This window comes from Passer montanus, unplaced genomic scaffold (assembly GCF_014805655.1).
Source record: "Passer montanus isolate IOZ18808 unplaced genomic scaffold, ASM1480565v1 scaffold19, whole genome shotgun sequence".
In the NCBI taxonomy this organism is placed as follows: domain Eukaryota; kingdom Metazoa; phylum Chordata; class Aves; order Passeriformes; family Passeridae; genus Passer; species Passer montanus.
The window spans coordinates 9,406,372-9,428,469 of record NW_024366480.1 but is presented as its reverse complement, the minus strand read 5'-3'; the positions used below and the strand labels follow the sequence as shown (position 1 = coordinate 9,428,469).

Below are 22,098 nucleotides of genomic sequence, written 5' to 3'. Positions count from 1 at the left end.
TTCATGCTCGTGTTGTTACCTGGTACAGTGTACACAGATTCAGTGTCTTTACCACTGCTGGCTGTGAGTTTGGGGTTGGAATGTCAGCCACCACTTCCAAGCACTTATTTTAATGGATGAAATGATCACAGAACTTTTCTTACATAGCTGACATCGCCCTATTACTTTTACAATTTAAGCAAGTAAAATAAGGGTAAAAAACCCAGCCCAACTCTTCAAGCTTTTTTTTTTTTTAAATAAATGACTGGAAACTACAATTTGAGAATGTTGTATTCACTTCATAAATCGTAAATAGATTTCATAATAAATTGGTTAGAAGGGCAAAAATTAGAGTGCCATTTAAATTGCATTTTCACAAGTATTCATTAAGAAATGCATGTGGTCTTCCATACTTCATAAAAAATAATGATCTGACTTTTTTTTCTTTTTTTTCATTGGTTGAGAGGTCTCTGACAAACAGAACTATCTCCTGGAGGAGGGGAACCCCCTTTCTAACAATTTGCATTGTTTTATAAAGAATCAATATCTTTAAAAGTGAGAAGAGTAGAATTTAATTCCATGGAATACAAAGAGATGGTATTACCAAGAGCACACTTCAGATATCTGCCTTCTCTTAATGGTGAAACTCCTGAAGGAGTGATGATAGTTTGTTCAGGTGTGTTTCATGAATATTTACCCAGAATGACACTTTTAAGAATTTGATGCAAATTTCACAGGTCTCTGACTCAGAAAATAAATTTCATGTCTTGATTGAATGCTGGCATCTGAAACAGAACAACAAGGCAGAAAGGTAATCTTCACTCACTTGAATCTGCCATTTATATGAGAAAAATAGTATGCAAAAATCAAAATGAAAAATCACAGAGATAACTTTCTTATATTTTACAGATCTTTTTTCAAAATTGTTTTTCTTTCTATCTCAATAAAAGAACAAATATTTACAAGTCTAGACTTCTAGAGAGAATTCTTCACATTAAAGAGAAATATGTTTCATTTTGCTGTTATAATCTAAGAAGCAAAAAATGCTGTACTTATTAACAATTATATGGTAGTCACATTTCATGAGAATACATATCTATCCCTGCTTCCAACTTAAACCTTAAATAAGATCTCTATTTCAAGCTCCAGCTTCCTTAGTTTATCTTTGGTCTAGCTGCAATACCTAGACCATTTGCCTCATTTCATATTTAAAATTATTTCGGAAATATAGTATTTTCTTCTTTTGAAAAAATTTACAGAACCCAAAGAATTGTGGTAAAAGTCCTGAATGCCAAAACTTCAAATAATAAAACAAGAGAGATAAATAAGCTTTAATTACTGGAACAAGAGAGCTTTATGCATAGAGTGCATAAAATTCTTACTGAAACTAGCAGAATTTTTTGCAATCACATCACAAATCCTTCACATAAGATGAAAATACATACACTTAATAGTTAGTCCTATGCCAAGGAAATATTCATGAAACCACATGAAGTACTAGCTGTTTCACTAACTGCTTCTGTATGGTAACAATCATAAATACTTATAATTATGTCAAAATAACATCAAAACAGAAAGAACTTGAAAGATCTCAACTTCCAAAATGAAGATTCAGTGCTACTTTTGTTTTACATCTTTAGTTAGACATCACTATCAAGCATCTGTGATACTGCTAAGCTTCACTGAATGCCAAGTCATTAAATTTCAAATGAAAAAGCCAACGAACATTTTACAGTGGCATTAATTCAATAGTTTTAAAAAATGGTTAAGTTTGGCTGTGTATTGATGTTGGATCAATATTAGAATTTAAATACAGGCTAGATACAGGGTCCAATTCAATTAAATCACAGACATCTCTATCTTATTGATCGAAGCTCAGGGTTTCTTCACAGCTGTTTCACTTCAGTTTATGAGGGAAAGAAGGGCCTATTCCTAATTATGCAGCAGTTCTGAATCCAAAATTTTCACGTGTTTGGATCCAACATTTGGGTCCCGGCCCACTTTTGCAACATGTCAGACCAAAACCTTAAGACATCAAGTAAAAGGGGATTTTGGGATTAAAGGCAAAAAAGGCATTTTAAAATCTAATTAGAAATATTATTAATTATCCCCTCTGCACTATATATATTATTTCAGCATGTGTCCCAATCATGACCCACTTCCTGAAAAAAACATTTTTAAGAAAGGACTGGGCTACTGAAATATCTGTGGGCATTTTGGTGATTCTATTCTCTGTAACAGCAATATTGAGTAAATGCTTTCCTTATAAAATGTTTCTAATATCTCACCTAGCTCAAAAATAATGTTTTGGGGAAACTGCCAGGAATATATATATCTTGGTTTTTAAATTACAGTGGTTTCAGTAATGAATCTGCTTCCTTCACACCTGGAAGTGCTCAAGGCCAGGCTGGATGGGGCGCTGAGCAACCTGATCTAGTGAGTGATGTCCCTGCCCATGACAGGGGTTGGAACTAGATGGTTTTTAAGGTCCCTTCCAGCCCAAACCATTCTATGATTCTGTGACTCCAGTCTCAGTAAGAGCTTTTGACTAACTTCTAAGAAAGACAAGTTGACAAAATGTACAACATTTATTTATTCGTGATTTATAATATGAAACTTCCCTGCTGGTATTTACTAATGGGTTATTTTATTTAGTTTAAATTCAATTTTATGATTAAAGTATGACCTCATGCTACTGAAGTGAACATGAGAATATATAGCTGCAATATGACATAGCCCTGTGACTCAGCCCAAGCCCAGCCTGTAGGATGATGCAATTGTGGTGGCAGAGCAGCACTGGTGAAAGTTTATTAAGACTTTCATTACAATTTTTTTTAAAAGACAGAGATATTTTGTGTTGGTGTGTTTTAAAAGTCATGTAACTTTAAGCATTTATCATTAATGTTTGAGCAAGATGTGGTGTTTCACTCAACTACTGACATTCCATGTACTAAATCTTCTCTTTCTCACTGTCAGATGTAAATGGTCTGTCAGCGTGACTGTAAAGCTGTGATCAAAAGCATAGTGAAGAGTTGTCCTTGGGCCTAAGTAACATTGCAATCCTGCTTTCTGGAGTCTAAGTACCCTTGCATTTCACTATCTGTATGGCAACTTTCAGATCTAGTGTCTTAAGATACGCTGGATGATGAATGGTCTTTACTGAATATTCCAGTATTTTCCAACTTTTGAAGCATATATGCAAGCTTTTTCAGAAGAACATATTACCTACTTCCTTATTATTTTCAAAATAATGACCTCATGCTTTTGTGCACCCATAAAATGAAGCCTTCTTGCTAAACATTTTATTCCAAGTAAAATACACAGTTATCTCCCAGACAGTCTTTGAAATTTTGTAAACTCAGTACAGTTTAACCAGTGACTTGAATTTCCTAAATTTTGCATATTTTACTGCAAATAACTGTACTCTAGAGTTCAGGGGGTTTTTATATTTTGTTGTCTACATCCATACAGAGGAGATAATATAAAAATTGGAAATGTGACATAATGGAATTAAAGTGTAGTCAAGCTAAGTGATATTTGATGTGTTTCCGTAAAGTGAAAAGCAAATTTAATTGAAATTAGCTCTTAACTGAAAATTACAGGTCAGCTCCAAATAGTGACTAAAAATGAAAGTGAATTATGGTACCTCAGTGTCTGCTAGCAAATGCAACATATTATGGTTAAAGTCATAGACTCCAGGCCTGGCAAAGGAAACCAAAATCCTGGAAGTTCCTGAGTGCATCCCAAGGGTATGCATAAGTATTTTTAAGGAAAAATTAATATCCATTCCAATGAGTGCATGTAAGTGTAAGAGATCATGTCAGCATTTACAGAGTATCATAAACAACTATGTTGTCAAATAGAAAACATTTTTATGACTTGCTCCACATTGGTTTGTCTCAACAGAAATAAGAATAAACTAAAAGGAACCCAGGTATATTTTGATTACTAAAACTTCTTTTGAAATTTTGAATGTCTCCAAAAAAAGTTTTAGTAAAACCATAACAAAATTCTCTATGTTAAGTGATGTCATCCTGATGTTTTCTGACTTTCTCAAACACCAGAATGTTCTTTGAATTGTACTGCAAGAGCTTGGAATGCTTTTCAGACAGATGTACCACCAAAGAATTCACATGGAAAGCAATTTCTGTTTTACTTCACTGTTCTCTGTATGACTATTAGCTGAAAATAAATTAAAAAATATTTCTAATTTGTCTCAAAGGAAATGATGGAGATTTAGGAGTACTGCTTATTTCTTTAATCATTGCCCAAGGCTAACACTAATTTAAAAGTTAACTTCTTCCAAAAAGCTTATTCTTTTTTCAAAAACTATTCTTAATCAGGAAAACTTCCAAGTATCAATGAAAAAAATATGTGTTTATTTACAGTGATCAAAACCTAGCATCATTTACCGTGGAGTAATTTTAGCAGAAACAGCAAAAACCTTTTTCCAGTCTTTTTTTTCTTTTTTTCCCCATTAAGGAAAATATATTCTCTGTTTCATTTTACCATCTCAAAGGCCATGTTAATATAAATGCACATCCTAGAGTGAAAATGAATGGATGGGAAAGGAAGTAATTCACTCTCTGAGTAATTAATTAAAATCAGGTAGGAGAGGGTTTGCTTCCCCCTAGTAGTTAGGAAATAAAGCTCATGTCGTGGCAAACAACTAATATGCCACAGGAGCTGCAGATTTTTTAAGTGGGCAAATAAAATTTAGCTAATGAAGGTTTTTTGCAGAAAACGTTTGTCTCTGTTGTGATTGATAAAGTCATGTGTCATAATCACGCACAATTGCATTTAGATGATCTAATGAAGGTGACATCACTTTATTGCTTCAAAAGTATACGCACAAATGCACAGAACTCCGGGTACCTCACTTGGTTGTAGTCCTGTATTTTATTAATATCAACCCAAGATGTAGAAATTGCTGACTGAAGAAACAATTAACTTGTTATTGATAATTTTATAACATTGAGTGTGCTATCCTAAAATTATTTAAGTTATTTGCATAAAACTGGGACAAAAAAGGAAAAAGTTGACAAGCATTACAAAAAAAGCAGACTTGTTTTAACATTATTTGATTTTCAGAATGTAGTTTATTTATTTACCTTTTTAATAAATTCACATATGTGTATTAGAATTCAGCTTATTCACATTTTATCGTCTAATAGATCCAAAAGACCAATTCTGTAGGGGAAAAAAGAGGCTTTCATGGAACTTTCTGCCAGTTTCTATCATTCTTAGAAAACAGCATTTCCTGCATCAAACTGTAAGTAATTTCTAATTTAATATAAGAATCTCTTGTAGTGGAACAATCACATCTCTAATGCTATTACACTTCCAGAACAGTCATACTAAATACAAACACTCATGGACTCTATTGTTAATTTTGTGTTGTACTGGTCTTCTCTATAGGGAGGGGTTACAGATGCTGTTAATATCTGAGTAGTTTAAGAGAGTAAGGCTACAAGTTAGAAACACTGGATTTCACAAGTAAGGGTGAAGTTTAAAATTCCCTGAGCTCAAGAGTGACTGACTTAGCCAGCCACCAGGTTCAGGACATGCCAAATCCAGGCTTCCACACCATAAGACTACACCTTCCTTTAGTTAGTGCAGGCTAGACACCATAGACCACACATGGGTACGTTCAGGAGGGCATTTAAAATTGAAGACCTTAATCACAACCTGAATCCTATCCTGCAGAGTTCGTTGTAGCTTCTGATTTTGCAAGAAACATTGCAGACACCAACTAGACTTACTAAAGTCAATAAATAAATAAAAATCCACTGTTGACTTCATAGCAGTGGTGATAGATTTATCTCAGGATTTTAATCAGACCTCAGGAAGGCAATTTTTAGCTGTGGCTTTGAGTGCTGACTATCTGAAGAGAGTAGCTGAATTCCTCAGTCAAGAGGCCTCTTTGCAAGAAGTTGCCACAGCTCTTCAGGGTTTGGCATCCCAAGGAAGTGGCAGTAGCTAATGAGCAGTCCTGAGTCTGATGTCTGACCTCCAGGGAGACACTTAGGTGTCCTGCAGCCCCTGTGCTCAGCACAAGGCTGCTCTGCATCACCTTTAAGAGGCACATAAACCCCTCTCTTGTTATGTCTGAAGGTCAAGAGAACTAATTGTGCCCCTCCACTCAGGTGAGACCCCACCTGGAGTACTGTGTCCTGCTCTGGGACCCCCAGAACAGGAAAGGCTTGGATCTGTTGTAATGACTCCAAAGGAGGGCCACAGAGGCTGTCAGAGGGAGGGAGCATCTCTCCCATGAAGAGGGTTGAAAGTTTTGGGATTATTCAGCCCAGAGAAGAGAAGTCTTCAGGGAGAATTTAATTGCAGCCTTCCAGTACTTGAAGAGGGCTTATAAGAAAGATGAGCGCAAATTTTGAACTGGGTCTGTTGCAACAGGATGGGGGCAATGGTTTTAAATTGAAGGAAGGTCAGTTCAGAGGAGATATAAGGGACTAAATTTTTATGATTATGCTAGTGAAGCACTGGAACAGAGAAGCTGTGGATGCCCTATCCCTGGAAGTGTTCAAGGTCAGGTTGGATAGGGCTCTGAGAAACCTGGTCCAGTAGAAGGTGTCCTTGCCCATAGCAGAGGGGCTGGACTAGATGACTTTTAAAGGTCCTTCCAGCTGAAAACAGTCTATGATTTTATTATTCCCTGCCTACCTTTGGCAGCCTGAGCTACCTTGTGTAAACCAGATACTCACCCACACTTAGTCTGAGTCCTACTGAGCAAGGGTCGCATTTGCTTCATATTGTCTATCTCTCCCCTTCAAGAAACTGTGCATTTTTTGTGACAGAGAAAATAAGACTGCAGAAGCTTGCCTGGAATTCAGTTTGGAAGACGATGAAAGAAAGGGAAAATTCCCTTTGGTTCAGTACCAAGATCATAGGCAATTTTTCCAAAAGTTTTTTTTATTTTGTTTTGTCTGTGGATAGATGATGTTGAAATTCTTCAAAACAAACAAACCAAAAATTTAGTCATATCAAGGAGCTAAAATGTATCAGCTTAGGCCAGTTCCATTTAAAATTACACCGATGAGAAGAAATATCCCAATTATCATACTAAACCTTTATAGCTTGTGAAAATGGATTTTTTCAGTGAAATGTTTACTAGTCATGTATTTCATGAGACCATCTACATCAAGTCATATTTTACAGGATCCTAGGAGAATGCATCTAGAAAAAACTCCTCAAGAAAACATCTTGTGTTGGGAAAGGATAAACAATTGACATGATCACAATAAAAACTCTTTGCAATCATAATGAAATAGTCTTTCCATCAACTTGTCATCATCAATTTTTTGTCAGCTGCCACTAAGACAGGTTGTACCTTATGCAAAGTATCTTTTCTAGAGGTGGGAAAGACAATCAGGAGGGAAGAAGGAGAGGAAAGGGAGGAGTTCAACTGCTCCCTGTTTAGAAAGGATTAAGGCAATGTTTTTACAGACATTCAGATAAATTAGGTATCAAAAAAGGTAATTAACTATAAACATCTTCACCCTTCTCTAGATAGTAGTGAATATATTTTCCCAAAAGATAGGACAAACTCCCTTTCCTACTACATATTTGGAAAACAAACAAACAAAACCAACATAATAAAGGGGGCCAAAGAAGAAATATACTGTCACAAAGTAGAACATTATATTTCTTAAAGCTTTTTCTCCATATGCTACTTTCATATAGTCGTCCCCAGAGGTATGTGAATTTTTTCTTCTGTAAAATAGATTGTCTTGACTTTTCATTCTCACTAGTTTTCTCTAATACAGGAAAAGAAAAGAAAATATTTCTTATTGCAGCATTGTTAGTTTTATCATGTGGAAAGCATAGGTTTTCCTCTGTGGCATCCCAATGACCATAAGAACGGAAACATAACAAAAAAGTTAGGTAGTTTAATAAGCTCCTAAAGTAATTTAATTAAGTAAAACCTACTGAGCTTTTAAGATGCGTTAGCACATGAGATAACATAGAAAGAAAAGACCCCTGTGCTTCCACCCTGATTTAAAACCCTGAGAACTTGACACTATGTTCAGTGGACACAGGTTTCATGACCAGAGGAAAAGCATTCTCTGCCCCTACTAGTATGAAACATGCAAGGTTTAATCTCATAATTTTGTTCACTACTGAATAAGTGAACTAGCTAAAAGCACTGAGTGCTTTTAGAGTTTGACCATGGAGACTAAAAATCCATACCATGTTGGGTAAACATGAGTAATCTAGGCCATTGGAAAATAAAAAGTTTATAAACAAAATATTTCGAAATACAGGAGCATTGAGTTCATAGAGGGCTGGAAAAATAGATCATAACATCTGAAAAATAAGAAAACAATATTTCCCTGATAAAAAGAGGACAAAATCTACAGAGCAGCCCAAGATCCCTTAGCCATTCATTTATATCAGATTTGCTGGAACAGGTGGTGCAATATGAAATTGATTTTTTAAATCAGCCATCAATGGATACTGTATACCTACACTAGCTACATATGCAACCTGTGAAATCAATCTCTGTGCACTATTAAGATAAAGTTACTCAATTGAAGTAATTATCTAATACTAAGTGTACAGTATTTTGATATTGCATTAACTCTGAGCATACATTATGTTTCTAAAATTAACATCTGCCTCCAATGAGGAGTGTGAAAAACATTTCTGAGAATCATTGTCTTATAATAGCAGAGGCAGTGTTGAAACAAAACATATTTAAGCTGGAAAAGGAAAGAAAGGATTCCTTTGAAGGACCATAGAAGCTGAACTTACTCTAATCATAGGCATAGGATCTTAGTTTTAAAAAATCTACCAGTTAGACTAATTGAACATTTGCCTGTCTGGAGTCAAGGCTGGGGACTGTTCAAGGGATGCAGTAATGTGAATTGCAGAACGACAACAGCAGATGCGTGGGCAGCAGAGCTTGGGATGCACACAAATATAGCAGGACAAATGCACCTCTTGCCCTGATTTCCAAAAAGCACTTGGCCTGCATGGCTGTGGAGTGTTATGGGGAAGGTTTACCTGCTTGAGAGCTCTGCTGTTTACTGTTTACTGCACTTCCTGGATTGACTGCTTCCCAGGTTCATCATCTCCTCTTGTCTGTTGACTGTCCACAAGACTTACCACAGTCACCAGTGCTGTGGGTTGCACCTTCTTGGTGAGATCCTCTGCATCTGGGTTGTCCTTTGCTACGAGCTCGTCCTCCTCTGTGGAACAATCTGACCTTACTGCTCCCTGGCAATTAGAATTATGCCAAAAGCACTCTTAAATGAAATATCTCTCTGAAGGGTCAAACCCTAGAGAAGAAAAACCTTCTTGTGTTGCCAATTTAAGAGGAAATGAAGTTGAACATTTAATATGCAGGCAAGAGAATGGCTGTGGCACCTCCAGATACTCCAGACTTAGAAAAAAAAATCAATTCAGACTGAGAGTGGGCAAATTAATACTGTGGAATACAGTGGCTGTACTGTATAATCTGTATAAACACTCAGTGCCTTTCTCTACATTTCAGCAAAGATTTAATACAGGAGTCTGTGGTGAGCTGACATAATAGTGAGTTTTCATTTTATTTTTAAAATACACCACAGATCATTTATTAATACATGAAGGATTATAAATATTTAAAACAGGTCTGTAATTGTCAAAATCAATGCACAAAATATATTAGCTGATTTTTGCACTTACACTGTTTATTTGCTTACTCAGGAATTTGGAAAAGTCTAATTCACAATGGATTGCATCAGTAATGTTTTTTTCCATAAATATATTTCGTAAACTAAATTATCTGTTAGTAACATAAATCTAGACAGTTAGTTATACCATGACTTTTCTCTTGCCTTCAAAAACAAACCCTAATCTCACCACTGTCTAATCCTAGAATTTTTTGGCTCAGGAGAAACTTCTCATAAAAGTCAATAGCAAAAGCACATTAAATCCAGCAGAAATTTTACATGAATAAGGACATTGTGAAACTTATAGATGAAATTTTTCTTCTCATCACACAGAGGAAAGGATAAGAAATTCCCTTTTCTCCTTCTTAATGGGTCTTTCAAAAGCTGGTGCCAGAGCATGCTATGAACAATAATACATGCACTCTGAAAAAAAATCTGTACATTTGAAATGATGTTTGGTTTCTTTTTTCCATACACCATGACTTGCTTTAGAAAACTTAGGAATCATCCTAAGTTTCCTAGTGTGTTACATACAATAACATAACTATATTCAGAGGTATGTTTGTGTCTATTTTATACAGAGACCTTCTAACACTCATTAACTGTGTTCCTAGGGGATGCACACCCAGGAGAGTGTGTGAAGGGAAAGGAGAGAAAGAAGAAAACCTGTCCAAGTCAACAGCCACCCAGCTAATAAATTACAGCCTGTGAAAGGGCACCCACAGCTGTGTCTTTGTATACCTGCTGCTTCCCAGGAGGCATTCCCTCAGTTCTCGGTCAGAACCTGGTGTAACTGGACAGGAGGATGCATGTCTGTAAGCCCCATTGAGCCTAAAAGAATATTTTGGCCCTACGTTAAATTTTAGCAACCCCAACACAGGACAAATTCTCCACCAGAATAACATGTAAATATTATACTGACTGTCATGGAATGGCAACGTTTGAGAGCAGTTTAGATCAGAGCTATTCATTTAGCAGTGTATTTTGATTTCAAAATCCATTTCACTTGTGCACCTCTGGTTGAACTGTTATGACTTAGTCATTCTTTGGAAGTAGCAGCCATAGCCTTGTCCTTTTGTGTAAGTTATGACCCAATATAATTGTATTCAAAAACTTCAGTGTTAAATATCACCATTAAGAGTTTGACAGTTAAAAAAAAAAAAAGCCCAATCCAAAAATCTTAAAACCATCCCTCAGTTATTGATGTTGAGGTTATAAGGCCAATTCCAATGAAAATCTTAAAACCACTTACTTTTCTTTTTCTTCTTTTTCTTTACAATGCAAATCTTTTCCTATAAGGCTGCTGGCAGACAAATCAAAAAACACGTGGGATTTGTCCTAGATGATTTCTGGATTTTATTTTCTCCAATATCTCTCACATCTGGTCTGTTTTCAGCTTTTGCTGGTTTCCCTCTGAAATAGATGCAAAGACAGTCTGTTCCCCATGTTGAGATTTACCCAGTCACTACCTATCTCATGTCCCTCATGTTCTGTCTTCCAGGTGTTATCTTTGTTTCCCAGTACTAAGCTCACTTCCCTAAATCCATTCCAAATGCTGATGTCCAAATTACCTTTCTGTTTTATGACTGTTGCCATGATGATCCCTTTGATTCTTCATTTACCTGTCCAGACAGCAAAAGTTTTCTGTCTACCTATTTAGGGCTCTTGATTTTGGTGTTAATTGAAATACTCTTTGTGCTGGTAATAACAATAACCGTCCAGAACATTTTTAGCTAATCAAACACAATATAAAATATTTCTTAGAACAAAAAAATTTCTAGTCTAGGTTAAAATAGTCTAGACGTTACCCACACCAGGGCAAGTCTCATGGCCTCTCCAGCTGGAGCTGTTTTCAGAAGAGAGCTTGGCTGCCTGCTCCAGGGGAACAAGCTGTGTGGCACAAGAAAGAGTGGGGGAGCTGCCACTGAGAGGGACCTCAACAGGCTGGAGAAAGAGGCAAACAAGAAGTTTGCCTCATGAAATCTGCAAAGGCACATGTGAAGTCCTGCACCCTGGAATAATCACAGGATGCACCAGTACAGGCTGGGAGTTACTGGCTGGAAAGCAGCTCTGCAGAAAAGACCTGGGTGTCCCAGTGAACAGCAGTGGCCATGAACCAGCAATGTTCCCTTGGAGCTAAGGAGGCCAACAGCAGCCAGAACATCCAGCGAGGTGAACCTTCCCCTCTCCTCAGCTCTGGTGAGACACAGCTGGAGTGCAGGGTCCAGTTCTGGGCTTCCCAGTACACGAACAACATGGGTATTCCAGAGCAAGTCCAGCAAAAGGCCACAAACGTGACTAAAGGTTTGGAGCCTGTCATAGGAGGAGAGGATGAAAGAGCAAGGACTCTTCTTGGAGTAGGAAAGACTCAGGGGATCTTATAAATCCAAAACATGGAGGGAAAGGAGATAGAGTTTGACTTTTCTCAGCAAAGCCCAGTGACAGAACAAAAGGCAATGGGCACAGATAAAAGTACAAAAAATTCCACTTATATATAAAGATGATTGGTGCCTCCCTCCCCAGGTTGGGAGGTTGTGGAGTCTCCATCCTTGGAGATATCCAAAACCCAACTGGGCACAGCCTGGAGCAACCTGCTATAGTTGACCCTAATTTGAACCAGGGGATTGTATCAATGATTTCCAGAGATATCTCTCAGTTTGAGACTCTTATTCTGTCACGTCTCTGTTCTAAGAAATAGAAATAACTTTTTTTAAAAAGAAAAAAAGTCTGAGAGACATCTCCTCCTAAAACCCTTGTGGAGAACATACTGTCCTGTGATATGAGAGGTGATATGAAAGTCCAAAGCATCTGTTTCAGGTCAGGAATACAAGACGGTGCCCTGTCTATTCCAGGGGGAGAATCTCTTTGGAGCAAGACATCTCACTATTTCTGAAACACTCCATGCTAATTCTACCTATTAAGTGTTTCAACAAAAAGGATGCATTTCTATAGACAAATACTGACTTTTCAAAATAATCTGCTACTCATATTCCAAAGAGATGCATAGAAAAACACCTCATTTTGTCCTTAAGCATGGTCTAATTTTGTATCACTCATCATTATAAAGCATACATATATTTTAAAACTGCAGAACAAGTTGACTGCGATATAAACTTCCATACATCCATCTTAAAATGTGTTTGTGCTAATAACAAAAGCTATGGAGGGCTTTTTATCCAGGCTTCTTAATCACAGGAAGTCTTTTCTTCACTAAGTCTACCTGCTACTGGTGAAATGGAAAAGTCAGTGTTATGCTACTACTCAGCTTCTATAAACAGACACTGTGCGTCTCACCTGCAACTAAATTTTTTTCTATGATCTTGTACTCACTTAACATAAATTGTAGTCTTCCTTCTAGTTAATTTTTCTTTTTTATCATATTATTTCCTTTTTTCTCAAGGTTATTCCAAAAAGGTGTCTCTGGAATGCATTTTGAGGTATTCATCCAAATTAATCCATTCATAGATTCATAGAATCATTAAAGTTGGGAAAGACCTTTAAGATCAGAAATTCCAACCATAAATCTAACCCTAACAAGTCAATCACTGAAATGGCCCTAAGTGCCACATATACATGTATTTTAAGTACCTCCAGATATGGTGGTATTTCATCATTTCCCTGTTCCAATGCTGCACAACCCCGTGCATGAGAAAGTTTTCCAATCTAAAACTCTCCCAGTTGAAACTATTTCCTCTTGTGCTGTCGTTCATTGAACAGGAAGAAGAGGCTAATTCCCACCTCGCTACACCCTCCTTTCAGGTAGCTGTTGAGAGTAGTAAGGTCTCCTCTGAGCCTCTTTGTCTCCAGGCTAAATGCCCTCAGCTCCTGCAGCTGCTCCTTGTTGGAATCCTGGATGCTGAGAATTTTAAACTTTCTGGGATGAAAGGCACAGACTCACAAGAGAGCACTGAATTTGACCTGAGGCTATTGAGAAGACTTCCATAATTGATTAATAGCACAGGGATTATGGGTGTGTAGTTGGTTAAAAGTGTGTAATATCACAGGGTGGAAAACTTAGAGTTTGGGATTTTAGAATATGGTAATAAATATGAAGCAAGATGAAGGTTTTAGGGTGGAGACAGGTTGTTCTTCTTTACCTTCTTCCTTCTCCTTCATGGGTTTGGGTGGTATTTTGTAACTGGACAGAAAAGTCCACATCAGGGGCTTAGTGGGATCAGTTATTGGGTTAAAAGGGAAAATAATCTAGGTGTTCTTTCTTAATTGGACAGTTTAGTCTTAAAAGACGTTGTAACAAGAGATGGTTAGCCATTTTGTGCCTTGCTATTGAAAGGCTGCAAAACTTACAGTTGTGAGGCTGTTACACTGATAAGAAATAACAAACACCTGAGTCGGAACATGAAATACCATCTCAAATGCCTTCAATCCCAACCACAACAGAGGTAGAAAATACAAACAAAGAACCCACAGCTCCTCATAAGATATGTGTTTCAGACCCTTCATCAGCTCCATTGCCCTTCCCTGGACAGGCTCCAGCACCTTAATGGCCTTCTTGTGTGAGGGGCCCAAAACTGAACACAGGATTCAAGGTGTGACTTCACCAGTGCTGAGTACAGAAGGATGATCCTAGTTCTGCTGACCAGACGATTTCTGATCCAAGCCAGGATACCACTGGCCTTCTTGGCCATCTGGCTCATGTCCAGCTGCTGTTGACCAGCACCCCCAGGCCCTTTTCCACTGGAAAGCTTTCCAGCCACTCTGCCCCCTCAGCCTCTAAGTTTGCATGGTGTCACTGGGACCAAAGTGCCGGACTCACCACTTTGCCTTATTGAACATCATACTATTGGTCTCAGCCCATAGATCCAGCTTGTCCAGATTCCACTGCACAGCCTTCCTAACCTTCCTAACCCTAAGATCAAGATTCTTGTCCAATCTGATGTCATCTGCAAAGTTACTGAGAGTGCCCTTGATCCCCTCATCAAAGTCATCAATAAAGATACTAAATAGGGCTGGCCCCAACACTGAGCCATGGGGAGCACCACAGTGTCAGCTGGATATAATTCCATTCACCACCATTCTTTAGATCCAGCCACCAACCAGTTTTTTGTCCATCAAGGGTGCTAGTGCTCACTGTCAGGAGTTGCATTTATTTTGGACTTTCAAGAATTTCCCCCAGCACCACTATGCTGTTGTATTTTAGGTCACCAGGTAGGAAAAGGTAATTTTGCTTTGAAAACACTATCCTGGCACTATCAGGCATAAGAGCCTTGATGTCATGCCTGCTACATGACATTGCCTTGCTGTGACCTAAAGACTAAATACCATTTCTGAAGATAATTTTGAAATAGGACGAATATGCCCTTATATTATAGACCAAAAGAAATAAGTACTTCTCTTTGCAAAAAGTAAATATTTGTTCCTGTGTGTGGATATAATTCTGACTTTTAGGGTGAAGAGTACTAACCGCATGAAAGACAGCCAGATGTGCACCAATCTTTTTATGTTCCTGCCAAAGGTTATTAGCCAATGCTGCTCCAAAGGAGTTAATCCACAAGAATTCAAACACAGATAGCAGCTGAGAGTAAGCAGCTAAAATCATTGCATTGCTTGATCCATGCACGCACATGGAAGTACTCTGCACAGTTTGAGGAGAAACTCACACATGTTTTGCTGGAGAGGTGCAGCACAGCACCACCCTCTTACCCTTGGCTTTATGACAAAGTTTTTCTCAGAGCAGGCTTCCAGCCAAACTGCTGGAATGGGGAGGCTGAAATGCTGCAGCAAACCAGACACACAACAGTAAGCAAGCTTAACACTAACTACTGCTTATTTCTTTTTCACAGGTCTGTATATACCTAGCACTCCATGGTCTTCCCTTTTTATCCTTTTGCTCAAAATATTTCAATTTTTATTTTTTTTTAACTGACTAGAGTCTCCTGATGTTGAACTTGGTAGAGATACTGTCAATACATGAGATGAGAGAAGGTAGCCTTTCAGGTGGTCTCCTTTCTTGCTGTGCAGGCCAAATCCTGCCTAGGGAGGCATGAAATATTTTACTGACAATTTGCATTTTTGTGAAATTTCATATCTAAACGCGACCATTTATATTCAAGTTCTGCCCGTAGCAACTTTTTTTCCCCCTGAAATATCTTGGAAATCATAATTAATTTTATATATAAAAATGTGACAATTTTTTTCAAATATATTTTAATTGGTCAACTGAAACTTTATGATGGATTAGAGGAAAAATTGCCAGAAAAGGTATTGCAAACTAGCACAACAATCAGAAACTCTACTTTCATTGTTAAAGTGGATCATTATAACACAACTCTTTATTTCAGAATGATTTAGCTCTTGTCAGAAATTTAGCTCTTGTCAGAAATTCAGATTAAATGGTGAAATTGTTTTAAAACAGAAGCATATATAGAGACTCAGGAAGGAATCAAGCAGAAATTGTACTTACGAGGTATAAAGTTGAAGTATTTTCTGGGAAATTAATAAAACTTTAAAGGGCCCTTATTCTATTTCACACAAACTCAAGACTAGGCAAATCCCTGAGGTAGTGAAGTTTGCTTTTCTCTTAATTTAGTCATGATCCTTAAGAAATATTCTCCCTGCTCCTAGCAACAAATCCCTGAATGACTGACAATGAAGTAAATTGGTAATTATATCAAATCAATCAATATCAAATGAAGTGAGTAAATAAATACTCTGTGGGTGTCTGCAGTCTAAGATTGTAGAAAAAATGTTACTTTAAACTTAAATTTAGAGGCTCAAAATATCCATAATTCAGAAACTTTAAAAATGAACCATTTTAGGGAAGAAGCAAAGGGGTAAAGATTCAATCTTTACAGAAGAAGAGCAATCCTCTGAACACAGAAGTTGAACATGTGGGGCTTGTCCTTTGTGTGTGATTCAGTCAGGGAGTGAGCACACTGAGTCATCTTGTACCACGGTGGAGGTTCAAGGACAACACAGTCTGTAACCACCCTGCTTTACCCTGCAATCCACCTCTAACAATCCGTTTCTTATGCCTTCTGTCTTCAAGCATGTGTTATTCTGTACACAATCATCCATAAGGTATAGAAAGAACCCCACATCGCTGATCCAAAATATTCACACATTACTGTGACAATATCCACACAAAGCTGGTTAAAAAGCGGCACTTATATAGGGAGAGCCATGTGTCATCAGATGACAGTTTCCAAACACCTCTCTACAACTGATTTTAAATAATTTTATCTTAGTGTATGTTAGGAGCAGTGTGAGCTCATTCAGAGACAGAGGAGGGTTTGTGCTGGTCTGAGGAAAACACATCACACATGGAAAATGGAAGCATTGCCCCAGGCTGGACTGCCCTCACCCTGTCTCATCACTTACATTTCCCTCCATCCTGCCTGGCCCAAAATCTGGGCAGTAACACTCCAGAAGTCATGGCCAGTGATGGGACAGGGTGAGTTCATGCTTTTCTCTTCAGAGGAATGCAGATCAGACTATTGTGCCCCGACAGCTTCTCAAAACTCACACTTCCTATATGTGGAAAGCAAAACTGCATGGAAAGACTCAAAGGACAGAAATGCCAGGTGCTCATTCCTGAGTGTATCATTCCTACGGATATTTGATGCCCTCTTCATGTCATGTCATACATATGCCAGGAGGCCAGGCTGCCCAGGCTGCTGTGTCACATCAGCTCCAGTGTTTAATAAAAATAATAATCAGGTAATGATTTTGAAGGGTACCTAGAGTATACATAATCAGCACTACACAAACGGGGTTCATTAAGGTCAGCACACACCTCTCACAAAAGCAGCATGACAAAATGAAATTTGCCACATGTACATTAGTTAGCTTCAATGGAACTCCATTGCTTTCCTCTTTCACCTTATAAATCACTGTGCCACACAGCAAAGCTTCTTCTCTAACATGTCAGGCAGGATGAGGCCATTAGCCCCATCCCAAGCCTGAGGTGCAGACGTCACACACTTGATAATGGTCATCATGCACAACTCAGACAGCAAATATTAGGGAAATTTTGGCACACACAAACCTCACAGTACTTCAGCTCAATGAACTGAGTGAAAAGAGCATAGCAGCAACAATTAAGATTCACTTTAATCAGAAGAAGGCATTCTTAATAATTTAAAACATTATATTAACAACAAGAGACAAGATAGGGTTGGGCCACTCCTGGGGCAAGAACTGGTGGCCCTGGGGGCCTGAAGTAAGGTCCTGGGCCATATTGGAGGATCCCTAGAGCTCATCCAGTGAAGGAGGCCTGATGACAACAGGTCAGTGGACTCAAGCAGCTGGTGCTGAGGAAATTATTTTCATCCTTCACTAACTCCAGGAGTATTACTGAAAACTCTGTCAGTTCCAGCCCCACAGACCGAACCCTTCTGAGCAGGTGGAGCACACAATTTCTCCTCCCAGAGCAGAGCACATTTGATTATTTACTTTACTCTAAACAGTCTGGTCAAAGTACTCTGGGAATATTTTGCAATCCAAGCAAAGAAAATCAGGAAACTTTTCTCTGATGCAGACACCAATACTAGTGAAGGTGTACCCCGTACTCTCAGCCCTACTTATTTTTGAATCCAGTTTTGTCTTGATTATTTCTATCTTTGGGATGCCAAAAGAACCACCCCAGACTTTCCCACTGCCAACAAAGGTGGTAGTTTTGATTTAGTAATTTTAAAAATTAACACATTCTCCCCATCCTATACGCAAAGTGGAAATGAAAAAAGTTTGCACAAAAATATGTGAAGAGCTACTTGTAGGAAATTCTTGGAAGGTACTGGAACCAAGGGACTTTAAAAGCCATTCTCTGTGCATGAAATTCTGAAATAAAAACCTGGGACTGGTTAAATCTCTTTAGAATTCAGGCATGAAATGTCTAGTATTACAGTGCTTGCTTCATACAAGTAATGACTGCTTGGAGAGACATTACAATAATTTCGTTTCCTGAAATTTTCCCCAGTCCATTTTTTAAAACACATTTTAAATAAGTTATACATTGTTTGTAGATGTCTACCTTTGAAATTTAGAAACTGAGGCAAATAAAAGTTAAGTAAATTGTTCAAGGTCCCATGGAAGTCTGTGTCAGAATTTCATTTTCAGAGGTGAATTATGCTGTGCACATTAATAACATAAAGTGCAGTGATACAAGTTGCCATTTAGCTTTTCCTTCTTTATAAAAGCAGGAACTTTTCCTAGGTGAATAGGGGACACCATATAAAAATAACTGTATTCTGGAGAAATACTCAAAATATATCGCATTCCTGCTGAGCCTGTGAGGGTTCTATTAAGCCAAATTATGGAAGATGCCACTAAGAGAATCCAATGGCAAACATCCTGATACTAAACCTTCAGTGAAAGACAGTATTCCTCACTGTTAGCATCCTGGAAGAAAAAGATAAGACAATCTTAAGTGGAATAAAGCAAACAGCCTTATATTGTGGTCAGGCAGATTTTAATATGTACAATTTCTATTATCCAAGCATGGATAAAGATAGTGCATATCAAGTAGTTGACCAAAATCAAATGGATTAAAGATAAAAGTTCTGAATAAGTTTTGAAAGTATCTATGTGTAAATTCATACCCCTTGTTCATGCATTTGAAAACATTTAAAGAAATAATTGGTTCTCACAAGTTCCAGTCCTACATCTCACCTTTCTCTCACCACTATTTATCACAATGGAAGTGATGTTACACAGCCCTCATCAATATTTTTCCTAAAAATATGGGGACTGATTTGGGAATATACTTGGAATATACATACTCCTTAAACAGATCTCCTCTTTTGAATAGATGCAACCTTTATTTCTTAGAGACACAGTTGCACCCTCTTTTTATGTTTATCTTTGAATAAATTCCTGGTTATTCATTACCAAAGTTAGCACTCTTCTGATTTCAGCCAGGTGAGGCAGCACAGTAGGCAGAGAAGACCTCAGGGTGCCCTGAGCAAAGCCTACAGAAAAAAAGTACTTTAAGTCTCTGTTGAGAGAGCTCTAACACCAAAACAGACATTTTTAAAATAAAAGCAATAATATTATTAGGAAAAAAAATGCAAGGTGCTGAGGACAGTATAGTAATTATTTGGAAAGTTTTACTTTGCAAAATGAGGCAGGTGTGGGCAAATGTTTGAGATTTTAAGGGGGGGGGGTTGCAATATTTTTTTTGCAGTAAGAATTGGGTGAATTTTTTTCATGGATTTGCTTAGTACAGTGCCACATGCTCATAGTTTGGACTGATGAGGAAACCACATTGAAAGACTGCAGCAGGGGATAAAATTTCTCCAGCTGCTGTGGCAATATATTTGTCTGTGCACTGCACTCTACATAATCCTTAAGAATATTACCTGGCTCCACAAGAAAGAATATATATTTCCATAATATATTTCAAAAATAAACAAAACTAAAACCTACTAGGCCACTGCTTCTATATGAGACCAGAAGATTAGAACAGAGCATGCCATTAGGCAGGTATACAACCACAGGTGACTGAGACATCAAAGAAAGACACAATCCTGAATTTTTTACTCCTTAAAACTAATTTGAAAAGTCTACTCTACTGCTTTTGCCTCTGTGTCTAAAGAATTTACCAGTGTCGCAATGCAAAGCACCATGCAAAATCTTTTTTGTTGTATTTTATTAATGTTGTCCTCAAGTAATTCGAAGTAAATTAGAGATGAACACCACCAAGCAGATACATGCTTAAAGAACCACAAAACCACCCTAGTCAGAAGAAAAGGAGAAATCAATTAATGATACAAACCTTCGAGACTTCTGGACATCATCAGCTGGTAGCTAATGAGATGAGGAATGAGCTTGACCCACAAGCAAGTACTGGCAGCAATATTATACCAGCCAAAATGGGATGCAAATCTAATCAAGGAAGACCATGCACCTATCCCACCATCACACTGAATTCAAAGGTATTAGATAGGATTAGACATTTGAATTTTTTTTTTTTAATTTTGAATTTTTTACATATCACACAGCAATCAAGTGGAGTCCACAGCTCAGTGGTCATGGTTATAGTATCATGGCTAGGAATTTAAAGCAGGACAGATGGAATTTCCTTCATTTTGGGAATCCCAAAAGTCTGCAAGAAACATTTGACATGCTCAAATGGTTTTTATGAATAGAACACTGTTATCTAACATGAAATTTTGCCATTTCTAGACCAGAACTCAGCTAATATAAATTAGCACAGGCTTTCCTTCAGGAAGTAAAAAATAAATATATCCTGTTAGAACTACAGGGGGAATTTCATGTAGGCAAAATCTAATTACACAAGATGGAGTACAGCCAGTGACACCAAGTAACACACTTACTCTTTTGAAATGTGTAGTAGAATTTTTTTTTTAATAGTTAGGCTTTCTCTAGGCCTTCCTTTTTATTCATCTGAAATGCTCATTTGTGCAAAATCAGTTGTAATGGATATAATGAAAATTTACACAGGTCTTGTATAACTGGATTTACCAGCTAGAATCTGAAGTTTAGGTTTGGCCAGCATCAGACCACAAAGGCACCTTTGTATAGTGTCAAAATTTTTTTTGCAGAAACTGGAGACAAGTGGCAATAAAAATTAAAGTGTTGAGACTGTCTTTTAAAATACTTCACACACTTCATAAATAAAGCTCTGTATTTTTAGAATATTAATAAAACTGTTCTACTTCTGCCCCTCCAGTTTTAAGAATCCATGGTGTCCCTTTAAAGCAGTGACCCCTGAAAAAGGGAAGGAGGCAGAAAGCAAAGCCAGTAATAGAGCACATATCCTGATAAACAAAACCAGAAAATTATTGAGATATTCCTCACAGAACTGTTCAAAACCTACACAGCAAATTTCAAAACATCAATTTGTGATTGTGTGTGTGTGTCTAATGCCAACAAAATGGCACTGGAAATTATACGTGATTTCCACATTGCCCAGAGTTATAGGTGGCTCGTTGAGCCCTGTGCCAAATTCAGTGAATTCCTCATGTGTTCAGTGGCAAGCACTGTTGATCGTGCAATGGTATTAGTGGTGCTCTGTACCAAGAGCTGGCATTTCTAGTTCTCTATGTTTCCTTCCTCATGCCTTTGGGGTAATTCTGTGAAACAACTTCATTAGCCTGCCACTCAAAAGCAGAAAGAACACCACAGTGTACAATTAGCAAGAGAAGAAACCCAGGAAGAGTGAGCATAGCTGCAGCCACCCCTTGCATGGACAGCTCTTTGGCTTATTGATTAAGGCTCCCAGAAAGCAGAAGCAAAGGAGATTCTCTGCAGGAGTATTTGTATTGCACACACTAACATCAAGAAAACAGTGAGCAAAATCGATCAGCAATAGTAATTTTTTTCTCCAGTTTCTAGGATTTTTTTTAATACTTGGAGCAGTGCAAAGTCATGCCCCAGACATTTCACATTACATTTACAGATGGCTTGCTCATCACCCTTTTTGTCTTTCCCATTCCAAAACAAACAAAACTCTCTTCCATTTGCTCAT

General features: G+C 37.7%; 1 long non-coding RNA gene across 2 annotated transcripts in view; it reads right to left on the bottom strand.

Annotated features, from left to right (window-relative positions):
* Window positions 1–501: 501 nt before the first annotated feature.
* LOC120500880 overlaps window positions 502–22,098 on the bottom strand; it is a 113,996-nt gene continuing 92,399 nt past the window's right edge. For both annotated transcript variants that reach the window (XR_005627195.1, XR_005627196.1), the window contains exon 3: window positions 502–764. This is a non-coding gene — a long non-coding RNA (uncharacterized LOC120500880). The remainder of the gene's footprint in view (window positions 765–22,098) is intronic.